Source organism: Pagrus pagrus (assembly GCF_965226575.1).
Source record: "Pagrus pagrus genome assembly, chromosome: 8".
Lineage (NCBI taxonomy): Eukaryota > Metazoa > Chordata > Actinopteri > Spariformes > Sparidae > Pagrus > Pagrus pagrus.
Genome location: NC_140192.1, coordinates 29540068 through 29564359, shown reverse-complemented (window position 1 = coordinate 29564359; position 24292 = coordinate 29540068).

Sequence of the window (24292 nt, the reverse complement as noted above, 5' to 3'; positions counted from 1 at the left end):
TGCAAACGTGTTGGAGACACGCCTATTTAACTGAGGGTTTAGCGTGTTTCATGGTTTTCAGCATGGCGAGATTGAGAGAGCGAAAGCGCAAAGTGAAATTGGACCCTTTGGAATTAGACGTGTTGGTAGAGGAAGCCGTGTGGGAGAAAATCGGTGAAAAAGTTAATGCTGTTGGAAAAAAGAGGCGAACAGTGGATGAAGTGAAAAGGAGATACCAAGACATCAGAAGAAGAACAAAATAAACATTGGCGGATAATAATATAAATATAATAATAATAGTAAACAAAGTACTGGGTGACTCCTTCTCGTAGCTGGCTCCAAATCCGCTCTGAGTTCCTCCAACAGCTCCAAAATGGCGAGGCTGGATAGGCGATATGTTCTAATGATAGTTTCCTCATTCATCCCAAAAATGTTCACACGAGGGTGAAAAATGCGTTCTTGGTGTCTCTTTCCATTGTTTCGGCGTCTCCTTCTTGCAACAATAACAGCAGCCATGTGTGCGCAATTACACATACAAACCGTTCGCACCTCCCTTTGAGACATGGTAAATATAGACGCAGTTTCTATGAGCAAAATTGCTTTCCGGTTTGATAAATCACTTTGCGTGTGCTAAATTAATATATTTACATTTTCTCCATCCACAACACGCACAATTGCGTGTAACGCCCCATGTTGCATATTCATTGCTGCAAACATACTAACTGAATGCAGACGCGCTATTTTGCACCTTTGACAGACTCTACCCTTTTTGCACACTGTTAGTAAATCAGTTTGTACATTTTTTTGCGCGTGCAAGCAGTTTGCACACGTCTTAATACACGCAAACCTTTAGTAGATCCGGCCCAAAGTCCACTAAAAAGTCATACTAAGAAGAAAACGAAGGTTTTATCAGCGGCATGTCGTGAGTCAAAACGAAATTACGACCAAAGCCGGACTGGCACCTGAATACACATCGGATACGCGTTCGACTCATGGAGGCAGCTTAGACTTGAATTGGGACTGAAAACAGATGCTGACATGGCTCATTTCCTAGTAACCAGGTAAGAAAACATTACAGGTCATGTTTAGAGCTTGATTTGAAAATCATATGAGATCGCCGAGGACTTGGAGTGACCTAACGTGCAAAGTAGCGTAAGCTGCAAACATGTAACTTAGTCCAACGCTGTGTAACACTTAATAGTGACAGACTGCGCATTTTCCACGGTCCTTTAGTCTGAAACCGAATAGTTAGAAATATGTTTATATATTATTTATGGGACCGAAAGCCCAACCTGTTATCCGGGAGGTGACGTTAGCAGCTGGATGTAGCCACTTTAGCCACTTACACACAGCAATCCCGCATCAGAGACGATATTTTTGTCCCCCAATATGCCGTCTTTGCTTTCGCCTGTGCCTTTCAGACTGCATCAACCGTAATGGTAAATCGCCGCACTTGTGTGTCGCTACACACAGCGAGCCGGCTTCCCGGCTGCTTCATGTGTGTAGGAGATAAGGCATCAGCTGCACCGCTGTGAAGAGTTCATGCGCGTTCCCGCGCCGGCTCGGCTGATGGCTGCAGTTACCCTAACGGCCGCAACGGCCATCGTGTCTGCCCCATGTCCCTTTAAGCTCACCAGCCAACCACAAAAACCGAAAACCACAAACACAGATTTAAAAACTGTTGAACTGAAACTGAAGAATGCCTTTTTAAAGCAGTTTAGATCACATACATGGTAATATTGTGCACCTGTTAAACAATACCTGCCAAAAATCTAATTTCCTGGGCCATGTGTTTTTCACGTCAATGCTTTTGTCTGCTATAAATGCTACTCAATAAATACAATCAATTCTCTCCCTACCTGACTGGGGACTTTAATTGAAGAAAATGAGAAAACATTCCTGGAGTGTTCCTTATATCTGCATCCCAGAATCACCAAAAGTTAATGGGGTCTAGTCTGGGCTGAGGCCCATCCTTCATCCAAGTTTCATGGAAATCTGTTTCCAGAGCCAGATTGGTCAGAACAGTACAGTCAGTGTCAACAAACAAATATTTCAATCAGGCGAGACTATTTTTTGAGTGAACATGAAGATTTATTGCCACATGTACAAAAAGAATGAGAAAGATTCCAAAGTTAGAAAGTTAGACTCCATGGTGATGAAGTAATATTTGGGGGGGTGATGAAGCTGTGCGTAGAATATGAAACCCACAATGGAAGATTTTTAAAGTTATAACAGAACTAAAATTGCGTGATTGTGCACAGCTCTGTTAACAGAAAGACCTGCCGTGTCCATGGATAAACCTGTGATCCGTGCATCAAGTGTTAAAAGCAAACGTGTCTGCAGTTTAAATGTAATCAGTTCAGACATTTACATGTTTAAAGTTATAGTGAATATAGTTCAGACCTACACTTGGAAATTAGACTGTGATGAACTTGATTCATGGATGGGTTGAAATAAAGATATGATTTTTGCATAATTTCAGCCACTGTCTGTGTCCTTCATTATAACCAATCCCATCCTTTATATCTGTTTAAATATCTTTGAAAAAAATAAAGCGATCATCTAGCGAAACTGTTTGCCATCCGCTTCAAAGGCTGATCTCTGGAGGAACTCTAACAGCTGGATCTGCATCTGCTTTGCCATCTGGTTTTGTGGTTTGAGTTCAGTTCCTGTTTCATTCTCACAGTTTTATCTCTCATTGGACATGTCGGGATGTGCTGCACCTGCCGATATCCTGATTATTAATTTTCATACAAACAAAGCTTCTGTAATCACATTAAACTTCTTCTGGATTTTTTTTGTGAACCCACAACCTTAAAGTTCAAACTAAGTCTGTGATTTTCTGCCTGTTACCTGTCTAACAAACAGCTGCACATGAAGAACAAGCTGCAGTCTGTATTGTACTGTGTATTCATACTGTGTACTGTATCTGCTCAGAGGCACAGGAACCATTTCAACTGGCAGAATGTGTTTATATATTGGTTCATTATCTGCCTCTGTATTCAGATATTCTGATTGTGAAATCATCATTTAAAAACCCAGAATGTGATTATGGTGTCTTTTGAACAATGGGAATATATTTATGCTCAATAGTTCAGGGAAAACTGAAATGATGTAACATATCAAACCAGGAATGATCATCCTCATGTGTTTAAAACGAAAGTTACAGTTGTAACTACGGTTCTATGAGTCCTGGATGACCGCCAAAGGCGGTGATTTAAGCACTGGATAACTCCACCCAGCCGAAGGCTGGGGGCCGGCGTCGGAACTGCAATTCGTAGCCCTGGGTCAAGGTGGACACTACCCAGGGGTCCGGACAGCAGGCAGCCCAGTAACTGAGCTGCTGCTGGGAAAAGCAGTCAACGACCGGCCCCGTGGCCCTAGCGCCGCTGCCCCCGCCCCCCGAAGGAACCGGAAGGACAGCGGTCGGGCTTCGAGTGAAAGTCGCCTGCCCGCTTCATAGCATCCCGTCGCGACGGCTGATGACCACTCTGGGGAGGCAGCTGTGGAGGATGTGGAGGGGCAGATGGAAAAGCTCTCAGCCTGCTGGAGGTTGGCGCTCTCTTGTCAAGGCCCGCGAGCTGCCACCTGGTCTCATCAGCTTCGGCTGTCCAATCCAATGCATCCAAAGCTGCAGAGCCAAACAGCTCTCCAGGTTCCGCTGGCACCCTGCGAAGGACCCTACGAGTCGCCTCCGTCAGGGGTGGGTTTGGGTCAGCCAAACGTGACGACGAGTGTGGACAAGTGTTGACATAAGTTGACCCAATTCTCTAGTCTGACAAGCAAAAGTCTGCAGTGAGGCATCGCAGATGTCACAGATGGAGTCATCCACCTGAGCATCCTGCAGGGAAGCCGAGAGGGCCAAAAGGAAGTGGGAGAGGGTGTTTCCAAGGCGGCCGATGCACGCTGCCGTGTTGTAAACTCTGCAGACATAGTCATCAGTGACCTTACACTGGGCAGAAGGGCACCTGGGGTCCGACTTCATTGCCTAATCCGGAGATACAATCAAGGCAGCAATTGCAGGTTCCACCACTGGCATGTGGAGAAGACCAACAGCCTCAGCACCTCCATGGCAGCTAAGGCTCACTCATCCGACCCTGGCCTGGTGAGGGCTGACGTGTCTCCCCAGCAGGAATGCAGCTCCTTCAAAAAATCAGGAGAGTGCGGCACCATAGTCTTTGCCGGTGGGGGGTTGCGCCTGTAGAAAGCACTAGGAGCCTTTCCCTGACTCGGAGCGTCAAGCTGCAGGCGTGCCAGGGCAGCCCGGATGATTGCCCCCATGGAGGAGTCAACAGATCCTCGCCGGGAATCCGAGGCTGAAGAATGTGAGGAGCCCGCTGCAGTCGGAGTCGTCAACCCGACCTGGGAATCATTAAACTGGCTGGATGAAGCTGCAATGGAGATAGCATCGTCCACTGGCAGCAGTGACCCCTGAGTAGCCGCAACAGCAGCATGTATCATCCTACCAGCAGGCTGCAAGCTAAGAAGAAGTGACTTCATTTGCTCCATATCAGCAGCCAGATGGTCGACCTTAGAAGAGAGCTGGTTGTCTGCCTTCCTCCACCGTTTTCCTGTGGGGACACCATCCCGTCTTGTGTGGCAGACCGCTTCTGTGCAGCATCCCAACAGGAATCCACCCCCTCAGACTGGAATGAAGGCAGGCAGGAGAGTGGATCCATTTGGGCCAGCCTGGCCAGCCTTACTGACCTCGGCATGATGCTACAATTTATGCAGGCTTCATCGGTGATGGCCTCCCGCAGGTGATCCAAGACAGGACACACACCAATCATGGCCATCCTCAGGCTCCAGGGACGCCATACAACTGCCACAGGCATGCTCCATCCAGAACCAGGTGGAGAGGTAGCCAAAAAACAAAACAAAGTGTGACGCCGCCGGGACGGGAACGCCAATTCTTTGAAACACAAAGCCAAGTTGGGAGAGGAGGCAGGTGCGCAACCTTCACCAACAAGGTTATTATTTTAACAAAACACACAACTGAGCTGGATAGGGACTGGAACCCTACCTCAACAACACAGTTGAATCCTTCAATAATACTTTTAACACTAAACAGAGAAACACAGAAAAAAAACAGTTATTAGCATTCAAAGCAGCATCAACCTGCTAGTAACACAGCCCTCAGCAGCTGTGTGCAATGCTGGAAGGTGAGGACGAGCGTCAGCCCGTTACTCCTGCCACGGAGGCACGAGACTGCACAAAGCCAGCAGCATGCCAGTAACAACTGTACCGGGCCATTTAAATGGCCATGCTTTACTTACGTACACCTCGACGCGCAGTCGCGAGAAGAATGAAGTAGCAGATTGCCTGCTGACAATGGAAGATATAGCCTCCCGGGGGTCATGCAGGGGTCACAGGTGATGTTGTTGTTATTCGTACACGACATGCGCTAGCGCGGGCGGAGTTATCCAGTGCTTAAAGCACCGCCTCTGGCGGTCAGTAGGGACGAAATAGAACTACAGATACACGGATGTGTTTTTAATTTAATAAAACCGTTTGTATCGTATTTGATACCTGAGTTTCTGAGACCTCTTTCTTATCAACATGATCAATACTTTCCTTAAAAACCTGTTGTATATCACCTGATACATGTATTCTGCACTCTAGTGGATTATCATTCCACTGCAAGCAGTGAAAGGGCTTTTTTGGCTTTTTCAAAATGGCAGCTGTCATTAAATCATCCACACACTTTTGGCAGGAAAATCTTTGCAAATTTTCAAGAAGTTACAGTAAGAATAACATTTATATTGTTCCTGTATTGAAACAATGCATAATTACTTAATAACGTATTTTATATATTACAGTTAAATCGTGTTAAAAATGTGTGTATCAAATTTGATACTGCAGGTATATAAGGTGCTTTATCCCTGAACTGTCATTTTGTAATCTAATCTACATCATGCCTACCACAATACAAACACACAGTATTTTGATGATTTAATTAATCTAATTAATGACTGAAAGGCCATCTTAAAATACATTTTGGGTATTTTCACAATAACAATTCCTCTGAAATCATAATCGCTACGCTATATTGACCAATTTGTTATGTGTGTAATTTTAGATGTCAAAAAGAATAGAGGAAGAAGAGAGAAAAAGAAAGTACATTGAAAATGTCATCAACATGATAGTGGATGGTAATTCAACTGACATGAAGCAGTTAGGGGAAGATGATGAGGAGGATGAGGAGGAATGGACTCCTCTGGCCATGTATGATGATGGAAGTTCAGATAGCAGTGATGAGGAAGACTATCAAGATGAAAGTGTAGCCCAGACAAGCATGGAAGTTGAGGTCCCAACAACAACACAGGACACAATCGGAAAGGAGTCAGTAAGGGCAATGCAAAAAAGGAAAGAATACAGATGGAGAAAAATACAATATCAAGCCCTGCCTATGCAGGTGGTCATAATGTTATGCAGTGTATGTTATGTAGTGTCTATGTTATGCAGTGTCTATGCGCTGTTTGTGATCATAATGTTATGGCTAATCGGTTTAGTTTCCTGTGTATATTGGTTGTCTATTGATATTCTTTTTTCTGATATTCTTTTTTTGTAAATACACTGAGAGCAACTGCACCATGTCAAATTCCTTGTATGTGTACACATTCTTGGCCATTAAACATAATTCTGATTATGATTAATTCATGGGCCATTATGTTTTCTTTTTTTCTCTTTCAGCTTGTGATGCTGTAGCAAGACCTTGTCTCAAAAATTCAGTTCAGTTCAATGGCATGTATGGGTGTGACTTGTGTGTTCATCCTGGAGAAATGGTAAGCAAGGGCTCTGGCACTGCAAACGGTCTGCATTTAGTTTGCCTGAACCAGAGGCCAGAACTCAGTCTGAGTGGGAAAATGATGCACTTAAGGCAAGTCAACTGCAAGCTCCAGTCGGAGGTGTTAAATGGACTTGCAATCTACTTTTCTTGCCTCTTTTTAACATTGTGAAGGGCTTTGTGCCAGATTATATGCATTGTGCTCTACTTGGAATTGTGAGGCAGTTTGTCAGTCTCTGGCTTGTTCATCATCTCAGTCTCTGGTATCTTGGGAGGCACATGCCAACTCTCAACTTCAGACTGCTGTCCATTAAGCCTCCCAGAGAAATCAGTCGTGCTCCTCGCTCTTTCAGTGAAAGGCGTTTCTGGAAAGCCACAGAGTACAAGTCTTTCCTATTGTATTATTCTTTGTTTGTGTTAATGGGAGTGCTGCCTCATCCATACTACAGTCACTGGTGTTTATTTGTGTTTTCCATGCATTTTTTACTACAGACAGAAGTTACCAAAAACATGATGAAACATGATTAAAAAACGTTTATAATTCGAACTGAGGAACTCTACGGGAAAGAGCATGTCTCCTTTAATGTTCATCAGTTAACACACATGGCAAACAGTGTAACCAACTGGGGTCCACTTTGGGTAAAGCTGGTAAAAAAAAAACGGTGCCACGTCCGTGATTTGGACGTGGTTTGGCTTTAAAAAGTCGGATGTGGAGCAGAAAAAAGTTATTTGCAAGATGTGTGGAGTAACTGTGACCGCCAACAAAGGTAACACGAGCAATTTTTTTCCCCATCTGAAGTCAAAGCATGTGCTCGAGTATGCAGAGAGCTAGAGGCTACGCTCGGCTCAAACACCTGCCAACACGGGGGGGGGAACAAAAACGTTTCGCCCGCAACCCAACAGCAGCCCTCCATTGCGGACGCTTTTTCCAAGAGTATTCCGTATGACAGAAAGAGCAAGCGATGGAATGACATAATAAGAGCCATCACAACACACTTGTGCAAAAATATGGTCCCTTTCCAAACAGTGGAGCGCAGCGGGTTTAAAGACATGATTAAAACCCTTGATCCACGATACGAACCTCCAAGCCGCAAGTATTTTACAGAGAAAGAAATGCCCAAACTGTATGGCCAGCTCCGAGAGCGAGTTGAGAATGACCTCCGTGAATTAAAATACTACGCAACTACTACAGACTTGTGGTCGAGTTGCACTATGGAGCCTTATATCAGCCTCACGATTCATTACATTACTGATGAGTGGAAATTGGCCAGCAGGTGCTTGCAGACTTAACATTTTCCTGATGACCATACGGGTGAGGCAATAGCAGAAGGATTAAAGGACGTAAGTAATTAATAAGTACGTAAGTAATTAATAAGTAATGTTATTTAGAATATCTTTTTTATTTTTGTGTTCTTTAAAATGTGGAAAATTTAATGTTTGGTAACTTTTGCCTTATTTTGGATTACAGAACCTTTTCACTGTTTTTGCCATTTGCCTTATAGAAAATCTCTCTTACTTGAAGTACTGTTTGCAATATCCACTTTATTTTTATACATTTTTGCTTTTTTTTGTTGTTTTTTAAAATCAACTTAGCTTTGCTAAGGGACTTCAAAACCCATTCAGGAACACTTATGTTATAATTTTTACACTTAAATATATACCGCTATATATACCGTTACCGTGAAGGGATTCAATTTATACCGTGATATGATTTTAAGGTCATACCGCCCAGCCTTATGCTCAAGTAACTTTCCACAAGAAAGTCTTGATTGAACAGTCACTGTTTTCCTCAGAGCCCTACTCGCATAAGAAACGCAGATTTGATAGTGCTGTGGAATTCAAAAGTGGAGCATTTGGAGTGGGTCAACTGTCCACTGACCTTGATAATCCTCTACACAAACCTGAGAAAAAACTCAAGCATTCCACACAAACTTCAAGCTGAGGTGCTCACCAGCTGGAGTTGTAATGAGGTTAAACTTGAAGCTGGACTAAAAGCTACATATGCCAGCTCTCTAAGATGAAAGTGTGTGCTTGTTACAGTGGTCGCTGTGCAGTATATTGTGCCAACTGTCAACACTGTGGAATCTGATTGAACTAGTCAGCTGAGACAGTTACAGTATAGGCTCTGCATAACTGTAGTCCACCACTCTTTCACAAATGTTCAAATTCATCCAGAATTCTTATGTAACTTCAAAGTAAGTATATACAGTAAGTAACTCAATTTATTATGTTGTGAAATGTAGTTGATGTGTGTTCCCTGTTATAGCCATAGAAACCAGAAGTCAGTGGACGACAGTTGTACACAGAGCCAATTGTCATACCACCAAACTCTGGTGCCCATTTTACGCAACAGTTTATGCCTTTGAATAGGATTTTCATAGATACTTTTTAACATTAATTCTATTTTGTATATATTGTACATGGCACTGTACATAACTTTCATAAATCTGCATTTCATGGCATGGTTTCATCCCTGTCCTTCCTCTAGGGCAGCCATTCTCAACCTTGGGGTCCCGACCCCAATTGGGGTTGCGAGATGATTTCTGGGGGTCGCCAAATCATTTTGGAAAAATATAAATGTGCAAAATTAATGTAGCGTCCAACCGGACATTAGAAGGACGATGAGCGGTTGGTCTCAAACAGGCATTTTATTACTCAAAACCAGTTACTGTCAGCCGTAACTACACCAAAACAACAACAACAACGAACCTGTCCACTAGTCTCATGTCTGCCCTTCTCATTCACACATACAGACACAGCCAGCACCGTAACGTAAACGTGCAGCCAGGAGCACTGAAGCTTCAAGGCGCACGGTGCTCTCTCCCTGACTTGATGGTGAATCCGCGGGCCTGCGCTCTCCCTGTCCTGGCGCTGAAGCTTCAAGGCGCACGGTGGACTCCTCACCTGACGTAACACTGGGGTGTCTCCCTCATCTACAATGTACCCTGTCTGTTGATCACTGTCTTTGCAATCAGGCTGCCCTGTTTCATCCCCGTCAACCTCGCTGTTGCTTTCTACATCCTGGCTGTGTGTGGCTGTCTGGTGGCTATAACATTTCAGAAAAAAGTTGTTAACTATCATGACGGTTAATATTTTTTATTATAGCTTGTATTTTTATTTATGAAACCTATGAGACTACTCACCTGTCATACTGCATCCTTCACGTCTGACGAGATTTACCTTCCAAATAAAGCTGTTATTTTCGGAAGCTTGGGAGTAAATTCATCACATTTTTGTTTATTGTGCCGTTTTTGGGCACCGCTTTGACATCTGTGTTTCATTTTCGTGTCGCTGTCTGTAGTGCTGAAGCTGTCACTGAGCTGTCACTGAGCTGTACTGATTTGAATTTCCCGCCTAAGGTATCAATTGGACCAAAAGTCTCTGATGTATCAAATAAAACTATGGACCTGTAAAGTTTTTATTTTATTTTAAATATTTATTTTATTTTTATGCTCAAAATATAGACAATATCATGACGTGAACCCTACATTGCGGTTAAAAAAAAAACAAAGAAAAAGGAAAAAGAGGGAAAAAAAGGCGCATTGTTGTTTTAGCCACAGCTGCAGCAAGTTTGCTAGCTGGAAAAATGGAGCGATGGCTTAAAAGAAAAAGTGTTCCAGCACAAGACAGTCAGCAGCAGCAGCAGGGGTCCCAAGATCAGCCACCAGAACCACCACCTGAGAAACGTATGGCACTGGGGCCGACACTGGCGGCTGATAAAGGTTCGAGGCTCCGTAAATATCAGCCCGACTTTTTGAAGTATAGCTTTTCCTGCACAACAAAAAACAGCATTGACTACCCACAGTGTGTCATTTGCTCTGAGGTGCTGGCACAAGTGAGCTTGAAGCCAGCAAAACTTAAAAGACATTTAGAGACAAAACACAGCAGCTTAATTGATAAGCCAATTGATTTTTTTCAGCGCAGGGAGCAAGAACTAAAAAGGCAAAAAACAGTGGTGAGTGAATATTCTACAGTCCCTGCTAAGGCCCTGGCAGCTTCATATGAGGTCGCATATCTGGTGGCTCAATCGAAAAAGGCTCACACGATTGCAGAGAGTCTCATCCGTCCCGCAGCTGTAGCAATGACAAGAGCAATGCATGGGGAGAAAATATCTAACACTCTTTTAACCAATCCCCTGTCAAATGACACCGTGGGGCGCCGCATTCAGGACATAGCAAATGACATTAAAGATCAACTCATTGACAGAGTGAGGAAGAGTGGAAGATTTTCCCTGCAAATTGATGAGTGCACAGATGTGTCAGGAGATGCGCAGCTGCTGGCCTTTGTGAGGTACAGCTATGAAGGGAAAATGCACGAGGATATGTTGTTTTGCTCATCAATGGAGGGAACATGCACTGGACGGGACATTTTCAACAAGCTCAACAGTAACATACAAAAAGAGGGACTGAGATGGGAGAGCTGTGTATCTGTGTGCACAGATGGAGCTGGAGCTATGCAGGGGGCAAGAAAAGGTTTGAGGGCCTGCGTGTTGGAGGTAGCCCCCCATGTGAAATTTCTGCACTGTATGATCCACAGGGAAGCACTTGCTGGCAGGTGTCTCGAGCCAGAGCTTCGTGATGTTCTCCAAACATCAGTTAAGATTGTTAATTTCATTAAATCACGGCCACTGCACAGCAGACTCTTTGCCACACTCTGTCATGAAATGGGATCAGAACACGAAGCACTTCTCTTTCACACAGAGGTCAGGTGGCTTTCTCATGGCAAAGTTTAAACGAGGCTCTTTGAACTGCGTGAGGAGGTCCGCATATTTTTATCTGACTGTAGTTCTCCCCTTGCTGACTATCTGACTGACCCAAAGTGGGTCGCAGGCCTCGCATATTTAGCCAGCATTTTTGACAAACTTAACAGCTTAAACTTGTCCCTACAAGGCCCAAACACAAATGTCCTCATTCTCTCTGACAAGGTCACAGCATTTAAGAGAAAGCTGGAGCGGTGGGCTGTGCGAGTGGAAGGGGGAAGTGTTGAAATGTTCCCTGAGCTTGATGACTTCATGGAGAGTTACGACATAACCATTCAAACTATGAAAGGAATTATTGCCTCTCACCTCAGGAGCCTCCTTGAAAGTTTCAAAAAGTACTTCCCAAATGATGACACGCCGGAAAAGTACGACTGGATACGCCAGCCTTTCACCACCTCCACCGCGCATCACCTGCCATCAGAGCTGCAGGACGCCCTGCTAGATCTCTCCTCTGACCGCACATTACAGACTGCTTTCTCGGCATGCGCACTGGAAGAGTTCTGGTTGTCAGGAGCAACAGAGTACGCAGCACTGTCAAAAGCTGCAACCGATGTACTGTTTCCATTTGCATCCACATATCTGTGTGAATAGACCTTTTCTGCGCTGACACACATGAAAAACAAATACAGATCACGACTCCTCAGAGTTGAGAGTGATCTTTGCGTGGCCGTGTCTAACATAAAGCCAAGAATGCAGCTGCTCTGTTCAAACAAGCAGGCCCAGCCATCACATTAAATAGTGGTTGCAGCTATTTGGCTTTGTGAAGAAAAAAAAAAAAGCATTTATAGAGTTAGGAGTTTTTGTTAACAAAAAACATCTCTGCTTTGAAAAGGAAAGGGGCCGAATGAGCAGACTGAGAGTCTTAAGTTGTTTATGACAAAATGTTATGATGTTCTTTTTCATGTTTAAGCTCTCAGCAACATAGGCCTAGATGTTTAAAATGAAACACTGGCTGTTTTTCTCCCCAGTGTGTTTTGTTAAGTCTTCCTAATTAGCACGCGCTGGTTATTGTTTTATTTCATTAAAAAGAAAAATAAAGTTTGCGTTATTTGTTTACATTTTAACCGGCTCAACTACCAGCAATATGATGGGATGTAGCGATCATTGTCGGTCTGTTACTAGCCTCTTGATGCTGCTTTATGTTGTTCAAAAAATCCAAAAGTGTTTCAAAATAAAATGATAAATAAACTAATAGCTGAAGTGTGATCATAAGTGCTTGTCTGATTTGTAAATGCGACGTAGCCTACGGTGTATTGATCCGACGTTGTTTCAGCACCGCGGACAGCGCTTTATCCATCATGCGTTATCCAGCATGATGAAATTATTGCCCGAGAAAATAATAATAAAGCGCGAAAAACAACGTGATTTTCATTGTGTTGCTGCTGTCTGAGTTGCATGTTAGTGATTGAGAGTAAAATATTTTTCAGGTGGATTTTGGTGGATCAGTCATAGAGAAAAAAAAAAAACATCCAATGGCATGATGAATGCTGGTGTGATAAACTCGTGGATCATACACAAGGAGAATGCCATGAAGAGAGGAGACAACCAAATGAAGAGTAGGCAGTATATGCAGGCTTTGGCACTGGCACTCATCAAGCCGTGGGCAGAGCAGAGGCTCCCCTCTTCAAGTCTGTCACGTCAGCTCAGAATCCTCATCTATAGCGCGTGCGACATCCCTGCCTCTGGCACTCCTGCAGGTCCCTTGCCCAAAGATTCCACTGGATGCATGTCCACTGCGTTACGGCTCCGGTACGGTTTTGCTCCGTCATCCGTTGTCCAGCAACCCCCACCAGCTGCGTTTTGAGTCCACCACAGCGCAGCACTGCCGAGCGGCTGGAGTTACGAGGCTGAGGAGTTCCTGCGATAATTACTGCTATAAACACAACAATGTGGGATTTATAAAAGGAAATTGTGCATTGTTGGGTGTACGCCAGGTTTTATAAATCAGAATTTTTTTGACACATGCCTTTTTTGCCTTTTGGGCTCACGTACACTTTTAGTATGGATCCTATGCAATGTTTTATAAATGAGACCCCAGGTCGACATAGAAAACCACTTTACGTAGACACAGTTTCATAATTGTGAAACCTTCATTCTATTTGTGAGAACACGATAGAGGCAGATTTAGATGCTTAAGGGTTCACTCACACTACACAATCTGTACCAAGCCCACGCACGTTTGACCCCCAAAGTCCAGTTTGTTTGACTAGTGTGAGTAATCCGTACCATGCTCAAGCACGGTACACTTTCTTGGCCCTGGCATGTTTGGATGGCTACGCAACACGGTAATGAGTTATAATCAATGTGTGACCATTCCTTTCTATAATCATATAACAACAATGGCGGGAAAGGGTTTGGGTTGGTCCGATGCAGGGGACAAGTGTTTACTGGAAATCTGGGCAGACATGAGTTCTCAGAGTCAACTGGATAAAAATACTCAAAACAAGCCAGAAAGTCTCTAAAGCTACAGTCGTGTTCTCTGTGTTGTTCACCAATGTGCTGCGACCACCCTTCATGTGAAATAAATGACATTTTATGATGACGTAAAGTCGTGTGTGTTGTATTACAACATGATGACGTACATACGAGAGGTAACCGTGCTCAGGCTCTGTTGCGGCTGGAGCAATGTGAGTGCAGGGGGACTGGGGAGGAGGGACAACTGTGCTTCGTTACGGTACGGATCACCTGAGCCAAGTGTGAGTGCGTCCTAAATCCCCCTTTTTCAAATTCACAAATTCAGCACTGACAATAGTCTACGTAAACCGTAGCTGAGGCCCAATCACTTTATATGAATGTAGAATGGAGGCAGATATGTTATGTAAAAAATGATTTCACTTTCTTCTTCTCTCAATTTTTTGGGGGTTACATTTGATAACAGTTTTGCAAACAATAACAATATTAAACATACAACCAAACAACAATAACCAAAATTTAAATATATGATGTTGATTATTAATTACTCATCGAACACAACAGATTATAAGATGTGAAACAAAAAATCAACCCCGCTTACTTGGTTGCTCTTTTTTTCTGGTAAGAGGATAAAGTAAAGATAAGGGGATATAATTTTTTTTATGTTAGCCTATGTAACAATAACTCTTAAGTGATAAAATTACATAAATTAACTCTTCTCTACATCTTCCTTGCCGGCTGTGTGTGGCTGTAGCATTTCAGAAAAACAGTTGTTAACTTACATGCCGGTTAATATTTTTATTATATCTTGTATTTTTATTATTTTATTTAAAAATAATTTTTAAATAAAATGTATGACTCTTGTGTGGCAGGCAGTATGTCTGTAGGCTATAGCGGTTTTTGTACCTAATTATAAAGACAAATTATCCGTAGGTTAGGCTGTATGAAGGCCATGACGTTATATTATTCTGATTATGAAAAAAAACTCGGCATAACTAACTAACTTCACACAATTAGGCTGTTTATCTTGCTAACACTGTCGGTAACTTTAACTGTCTAACAGAAAAAAGACTTTAGCCAGCTTTTTCAAAAGGCAGAGCACCACCACCACCACCAGCAGCAGCAGCAGCACGCTGTCAGAAGAGGAAAGGATCCGAATGGAGCTGACAGTCTACTTACAGACCACAGAGGCTGACAGTGATGCAGACCCTTTAGACTGGTGGAGATGCCATCAGACAAATTTCCCTTGCATAGCCAAGCTAGCTCGGCAGTATTTATGCATCCCTGCCACCAGTGCTCCATCTGAGAGAGACCAGATGCTGTGGACCATCTGGTTTTCCTGGCTCAAAATTTGTAAATGTTGAAATGTGTGATTATTGTTTCTATTATACAGGATAATCCTGTGAGCCAAGTTGCACTTTATATTTCTTTTATATGTTCACTACTGGTTTCGAAGCAATACTTTTGAAGGAAGTAATAACTAATGCAAGTTGCATAATTTTGTTTTACTATTTTATTTGTTTGAATGTGTATAAAGACCTCAAAGCAATGCAAGTTTTCTTTTTAGATTTACTTAAATACATGTGTAATGTACCTATAACTTGAACTAATGCAAGTTGCACACATTTTTGTATTTATTATGTAAGTTGCCTTTGCATGCTGTTCAGTTCTTTGTCTTACTATTTATTTAAATGTGAATATACCTCAAAGCCCATATTAATGCAAATTGTCTCTTCACTAAGTCACACTTGTTTTATATTTCCTTTTTAGATTTACTTGAATACTGTGTAATGTACCTGGGCTTGAACTTGAAGCAAAAGTATAACTATTGCAAGTTGCACTACTTTTTGTATTGGTTTTATAAAAGATGTTTGTGAAATTTGCACAGTAAAAGTTCTGTATTTTGACTGCAGTTGTCTTTGCATTCTGATTCCTCACTTCATTAGAATCATGAGTGGCTCTTCTTTGTAAACAGCATCATTTTCTGGGGCCATGCAAACCTGTATTACTACTAGTGTGGAATTATTCTACAATATTCACTCATCATGACAGTAAAATAGATCATCCTAGTGTAAAGTGTACCCCCCGCAGCCCAGCCCCTACCTGTTCATGAACTCCGACCTATGTCTGAACTGACACAGCATCAGTTCCTTTCGATTTCTCTGTGGGAACAAGACGAAGCACATCCTGCCAGCATGTCCATGTGGGGCCCACCCTAGGCCTCTGGCTTAGGCCTCTGCTCGAAAATGACATGCCCATAATGAATGAATAATTATTTTTATTAAATTATAATTATTAATTATGAATAATCTTGGTATCATAATAAAGGTAACACTTGTGAGATTTCTGAAAAGTTGTAAGCATTCGTATAGATGTTACTGGGTCAGAGTAAATGAAGATGAAACACAGCATAAATGAAAGATTTCATTTCCGCCTAACAAAATTGTACACTTTTAGAGTGAATATCCCCTTTGAATCATGCAGTTGCAGCCCAAAACCTCCAGCAAATAATAGCAAAAAATCTGAACATTACCTGTGCCAAGACTGATGCTAATAAAGTAAAGCAGAGCAAAGTTAGAGAGGTTTTAGTAGAGACATTTTTCAGGCGGAAATTAGCCATTTGGGCACACCCATCTAAAAACTGTTCTAAAAACTGTTTTGGCTTTGTTCTGAAAAATCAACCAGACCTATAAACACTTTCCCATTCAAAGAAAACCATACAAAGGAACTGAAGTTTGACTCCAACTGGAGCAGATTTAATAATATTATTTATATATATATATATATATATATATATAGAACAATAACAGTAACAGTGAAACCAAACTGTAAAAACACAAGTAAAAACAAGAATCACTTTTTAGAAAAACACGCTGCAAGAAACTCTGAACATCAACTATATTTACACTAATAAAACAGGAATCACTTCTAGCTGGCAAGAACTTTGAACATCAAATATATTGACACAAATGTGCGTCATGCCACTGCTGGAAGCAGTTCTTTGATGTGAAGCACAGAGGGACCTGGCATTGCCTGCAGTAAACAGGTGTCTTCACCCTTGGCAAGCCAGCATCCTGGCACAACCTGCAGTACCTCCTGGACTGTGTAGCATTGCTCCAATAGTACATAGGCATGCAGGTGGGTTGTGGTGGTGGTGGTGCTGAGCCTTCAGCAAACTCAAACATCTCTGCGGCAAGCTGCTCCCTGAAAGTCTTCTGGGTGTGTGGCTTCGTCATGTCGGGCTCATTCCTGATCTTGAACAGCTCCTTGTGGAGAAGGAAACTGTTCACCACGGCAGTGTCCACAAAATGGTAAAAGAAAGTCTTGTACCATTTCATGGTTTTGTGGTGGACGCTGTAGTATCCAATCAAAACATCGGACAAATCCACACTGCACATGTTTTGATTGTAGTCGGCTACAGCGTCTGGAACAGGTATGGCCTTGGTCTGCCACACACCAGCCTCTTCACTTTCCGTTTCACCGTCCATCCACTGAAGGCTTCATGCACTGTAGAGCACATGCTCACTTCCCGGGTGTCCATCCACTTCACAAACAGGAGTTTGTCATTCCTAATCCACCGCAGATCTCCCCTCTCAGCCTTTTTGGGTAAGTCATTATCCTCAGCCTGTGGAAAACCAAGACGATTCTTCCTTATGGTCCCACAACAGCCAATGTTTTTTTTGGACAAGGCCCGAAAGAGGGCAGGGCTAGTGTAGAAATTGTCCACATACAGTGTGTAGCCCCCACCGAGCAGACGAAATGGCAGAAGGTCCATCACTGAGGAGTAGCTCAGACCCTGGCCTGTTGTGAACACACTCTTACTCGTACACAAAAAAGTTCCAGGTATAGGCTGTTGCGGAGTCTGCAAGCACAAACAGTTTGTACCCCCACTTTGTCGGCTTGTCTTTCATATACTGCTTCATACTGATGCGGGCCTTGGATGTCACCATCCTTTCATCAATGGAGATGTTCTGGTAAGGCTGGAAATGTGCTTGGCAGGCAGTCGTGATTTCAGTGCACAGGGGTTTAATTTTGAAGAGCCTGTCATATTCAGCCGTGTTCCTCTTCCGCTCATTCTCTTCATCCTCTCTTGGGTTGCTCAGGTGCAGCGACCACAAGATGGCTTCAAAGCGGTCCCGTGTCATTTTCTCCCTGGGGAAGGCAAAGTTATATGGCCATTGCCTTCTCCAGTAGTCCACTCTGTGTATTTTCACAAGCCCCGAGAAAATAATAATGGCCATGAAAACATAAAAATCGCTCATGGTCAGTGCTCTCCAAAGAAACTTTTTTCCAGCCTATAATCTCTTGACAGCGTTGGCATTAGTGTTGTCAATGATGGTACGGACTACAGTGGCGCTAAAAAAAGATCGAAGAGAGGGCGGGACCATGAGGCATTGGTGTGTCAAATGTGGGGCCAGGGATCCTGGCTGGCATGAATCTGAGTGGGTCCGGTCTTTTGTCTTTCTCCTCTCTGTTGTGCCAGCTAATTTCTTTCTCTCTCACTCTTGAAGTGGCAGACCAAACTCGACCACGCTTTGGATTTGCCGATTTGTCTGACAATTTTCCTTTTCTTTTAGGTTGCATTTGTTCAGGTGAGTCCGAGTCGGATGAGGATGGCAATGGCTGAGAAAGGGGAGCTGAAGCACATCGAGTGGAGCGGCCTCGCAGTGGCTGAGAGATGGGTGTAGATGCTGATGGCCCTGGCTGAGGCTGTGGCTGAGGGCCTGGTGCAGATGCCGGTGCAGAAGCACCTGGTGGCTCATAATCATCATCATCATCACTGTGGAAGAAAAACAAATATATTCATTCACTGGCCTAAAATGTAACTCCAAACAGACAACAATATGTTGCGGTAAACAAGCCCTGTACTGTGGATTTCAACAAGCAAGTTTGAACGAGTTTGAGTGTGTGTATTTACTAAATTCATTGCAGGATAATAAGGTAGATAGATCAGTAATTTGACACCAAATCAATAAGTAATCAATAACAAATCAGAGATTACATACCTTTGGGGTGATGGAATTTGGTAATCTGAGTCACTGCTGTGGTCCGGATCCAGTTCTTGCTGCAGTAGGTCCGCCAGGCGCCGCTGTCATTATGGAGTATGCCCAGTACCTACGAAATTGTATACTTTTTTTTGTAATTCCTGTCTGCCATTATTCCGTGTGACGGTGTGTGGAAGAAAACAGAAAAAAACTATATCTAAATAGTTAAATTCGATGTAGAAAGTGAAGTGAAGTGTAGAAACTGTGAGCTCTGTGTTTTGGTGCGTAATGCCGGCGGAGCTGTCAATCACTCACGACAGGTTAGATGTTAGACATTTTGGAAATCCATTGGTCAATTTGGATGATTGACACCTCTATCGAACCGTCAGAGCCAATAGAATCGAGGTGCATTCTCCAAAACCATGACAACAAAAACTATCCGTCAACTGATGGCCCTGGCTGAGGCTGTGGCTGAGGGGGTGGGGCAGATGCCGGTGCAGAGGCAAATGCGCGAAGACAAGGGTCCTACCTACTCCACACTATACCTGTCCTCCTGGAACCAAAACCTTTCCTGAACTGTCAGGAATCATTTCAAAGTGACATAGACACATTGGATTAGTAAAGGAAAAACTGCCCCTTCAGGTGGTTCCAGCACTGGTCCTCATCACAAGACTCTGCTTCGTCCTCACTTGAAAAAACTTGGGTTCTTTTGGATGGCCTACATTCAGGTAAAACATACTTTAGCAAACAATAAAAAACTTGAACATGTAAAGGTTATATACATGTTACTTACACATAGCAATGTCTTGGTAAATACACAGGGACAATATTTGTATTGATTATCAATTACGCATTATTGAAGGAGTGGTCTCATTTTGGATAGTTAATACAGCTTGTAAACATTAGAATTTGGTGGACCCTAAAATGTGTCAGTATTGTCTGTTGGTCCAAGTACTACAGGCATACACATACACGTTTAATAAGCCCTGGCCATATTTTCAGAAAAAATGCCTAAAAAGAGATACCCAAAGTAAATGAAGAATTACTCCACTATAAAAACGTTCATATGCATGTTCTTGGTGTCCTTGGACATCTAGGGACTTCAGAGAATGTATTCCCAGTGTAAAAAATGTTTTGTCTGCCACTATGCCTGAGTAAATTGGAATAAACCAGTGGCGAAATGTGAAATTTCTATCCTCGCTTGATTTTTCCCCCCTATTTGACAGAGGATAAAACTATGCCAACAATGATTCCATGCAGACAGATGCCATTGATTGCCTTCAGCAAATCCTTGACTACATATTTATCAAATTTGATAGAATTTGAGCAAAGGGCTAAGCCTCCACAAAGGTTTTAGTAAGGATACAACCAGGCGGACAATCATTTTGGCACAATTTGGCACACTTTGTGCCAAACTGTGCCAAATGGATTACTTTCCACTTCCCATGGAAACTGGCTGGAAAATACAACTTATGTCCATTAGACTAGTGTAATGCCATCTACTGGAGCTTTTGGATATAACATTTACCTTGTGCTTCATCAATTTGTACCATTGTGCACAATGTATGTATAATTAAAATCAATGAACAACAACAAAATGTATCATTTTGTCTCCACATGGAGTAGTTTTATGAAAACAGTAACAGATATTAGCAGCAATAACCTAATAAAACAACTGTAACAACAATTAGAACAAGAGCAGAGTAAAAAGAAAGTGCAACAAATGCTACTATTTACATGGCCAAGAATGTCAATGTGCAAGAACGTCGATGTGCAAGTAAACAAAACAACAAACAACAATCACAATTAGAGAAAATAATGTACTCTTGAAAACAACAATTGTAACAGCAATTATAACAAACAGCAAGCAACAAACAGAGTAGAAAAGTGCAACAAATGCAACTATTTACAGTGGGCTATAAGGGGGTGGGAGGGATGGCTTGCCAGCAGCAGGCTCATTTTTGAAGTCCCATGACATGGTACTCGAGGAAGCAGTTTCTGTCAGGAACAAGGCAAAGTGACACATTGCACCTTGAGCAGTACATGGGTGTCTTCATGTCCCTGATTTTGTAGCCCGGCATCTGCTTGGCCTTCACCTTCTCCTTGGCTGCACAGACCACACACTTCCTGCGGTCCTGAGTGCCAGTGCTCCCTCTGAACACAGGCATGCAGGTGTTGGTGAGCCTCGGGCAGGGGGTGGCTTCAGCAACCAAAGCTTTAGCCTGCTCAACCATCTCCCCCATCAGAACTTCTTTGAATTGTTTGTGGGACATGGGGTCTGGTTGTGACTGCTGGCCACAGCTTTGTGCAGGATGTAGCTGTTGACTACAGCAATGTCGATGAAATGATAAAAAAACGTCTCGTACCACCGCATTGTCTTGCCATGCACCGAGTAGTAGTGGATGAGGGCGTCTGAGAGGTCCACCCCACCCATGTTGATGTTGTAGTCCCTGCACGCATCAGGCACATCCACAGGAGCCCTGTGCCAGTGTCCATCTGGCCTCTTCACCCTCTTCAGTACAGTGGCTCCGCTGTACGCCTTGTGAAAGGTGCTGCAGGGATTGACCACTTTAGTGTCCATCCACCGTGCAAAGAGAAGGTTGCCCTCATGGATCCACCTCATGTCTCCCCTCTCAGGCTTCTTTGGGAGGTCGTTGTTTGTCGTCCTTGGAAATCCCTCTCTATTTGTCCTAATGATGCCACAAGCTGCCGTGTGATTTTTTAAAAGTTTATTGAAAAGGAGTGGACTGGTGTAAAAGTTATCAACATAAAGATGATATCCTTTTCCAAGGAGGTCAAACCTCATCAGGTCCATGACGGATGTGACACTGAGGCCATCATCCTTCTGTCCCCTCAGTTTGACCTTACGCTTATCTTTACCCTGATAAACAAAAAAATTGGAGGTGTAGCCAGTTTTAGAGTCTGCCAATATAAACAATTTGTAGCCGAATTTTGTTGGCTTATCTTTCATGTACTGCCTGAATCCAATGCGGGCTTTGCTTGCTACCATCCTTTCATCGATTGTGATGTTCTGGTACGGCTGGAAAAGGGAGTTACAGGCATTCACAATCTTGCCATAGAGTGGCTTGATTTTGAATAGCCTGTCGAACTGAGGTGTCCCTTTCTTTCTTTCATTCTCTTCAGCTTCTGTAACATCAGACAGATAATGAGACCAAAATATGGCCTCAAACCAGTCCCTGGACATGCTGCTCTTGGGGAAAAGGTTGAATACATGGCTGGTGTGGCCATCCAGCAGCAGCACATGTTGTCTGAGGTCATCCTTAGGGAGCATTTCCACAAACTGCTTCCCCCACTCCAAAAACCGATCAGTTGTGATCCAACCATTGTCCGACACCTTCAACAATGTGTTGGGGGTAACATTATAAAGCCACTCCAGCTTAAGCCTCTTGGCTTTGAAGATGACCATGAGTGGACCGTAGTCCCCTGCAGCATTAAAGCTGGCCAAAGCTGCGGTTGTCTCCCCTTTCTCACCTGATGTGACCTCATAGCAGGCACTCCCCACCTCTGAAATTACACTGGAAGACAGAAAATGGTCCTGCACACCAGTCTCATCGCAATTCCAAATATGGGAAGGCACATCCTTTATTTCCAACTTGGAGAGTAGGTCTTTATACTCCTGGAACCACTTCTTTATAACAGTAGGGTTAATCGGGCCTCCGGTTTTCTCTGACTGAGGTCAGGATTTCGGCGCATAAAATTTTCAAACCAGACCTGCTCAGCTCTCCTTTTTTTCCACAGAAAATCCGTGCAGGTTGTTTGCCTCTGCATACTGGTATGCAAGCGACTGAATATCCTTCCTGCGTAGAGGGAAACCTCTCCTGGCTAGGGTTTTGATAACATTGGCCAAGTCTGCCTCACTCTCTTCGGAAGGTATAGGTTTGCGACCCGAAGCGTGTTTGTAGCCTTGTACATGACCCTGGACTCGCCGCTGGAGGGTGCTTTTAGGAACATTCCAAGCCCGCGCAAGCATGCGCGGACGAGGAGTCTGTCCTGCATCTACCTGCTCCTGATACTCTAAAATGGCACCTTTCATTCTGTCCTCACTCCATTTATTTATCTGCTTTCCTGCCTTCAGACCTGACCTCTTCTTCTTTCCCTTCTTAACTTTGCTTCTCCCTGATCTGCTCTTTGCTGCCATTGGATTCTGAAATAAGATTAGGCGAGTCATCATTAGCCTACTAGCTAGGCAGCATAGGCTAGCTAAGCATCACGATCATCATTTTCATTGTAGCTAGCTTTTTTTATGCAATTTAAGTAAATTTGTTTGTATATCTAGCTAGCTAGATAACTAAATTTATGAGGGATGAATAAAAGGGAACTTATTTCTACCTTTAGAATGACTTAAATAATTGTCCCAGTTTGCCAATAACACACTGTCCCACTTTACCGGTAAAGTGGGACAGTAGCAAAATACCACTTTAAAAAAAAAGTAAGACTCACATGGATGTGATATTTAAAAATGATGAATCACCATTACACCCCTTAACAAAATATATCACAATTACAAACTATCCACCAATTTTCTTTTTTCTAGAACACTAACATCTTTTACCTAAAAACGCTATGTCATTTTACCTACCATCTTGATACACCACAGAGGTAGTTGAATATGGTTAGCCACGCCTCCGGAAGTGATGTCATCAACACAGAACCAATCTTTTTTAATCTCATACTGTCCTATGATGAGCTCAATGATGATTTTTAGTAATTGAAGTATACTATGTAAAGATAAACATCATTAAGCTTAACTGTCCCAGTTTACCCATTGTCCCACTTTACCCATATTCACCCTATGTGTATATATTTTTGTATACAGTATTTGGGACGACGCACATAATCCAATGTGTGCAAACCACGACCAAAAGAGACAAACGCAGTGAAACATCTACAAAAAAAATAGTATTGAATTGAATTGCCCTGCTTTATACTGTACTGTGTTTACATATAACTGTCACACGGCGGTGAGGAGTGTCCTGTCTTGGGTTTTTTGTCTTGTGAAATTCATGTTTTATTTTGAAAAGTAAACTCTCCTCTCGTTTCAGGTCACTTGCCCTTCCTCTTGTGTCACCGGTCTGGCGTCTCCCCTGATCCCTGATTGTTTCCCCCTGTGTCATCCCTCCTCATGTGTATATAGTCTTTGGCTGTGTCCAAATTCAGGGGCTGCAGCCTTCAGTGGCCTAGCCTTCGCGGTCCACGAGGGCCGGGTCCTTCGGACATGTCTTTGAAGGCCTCGTCCACCGTTGTTAAATGGGACGGTCTAGCCTTCGGAGTATTTCCTGGTTGCCTCACCATATGTTCCCGACCCTTACCCTTACGTCACGATTGTGAATGAAGAGATGCATTAAAGTC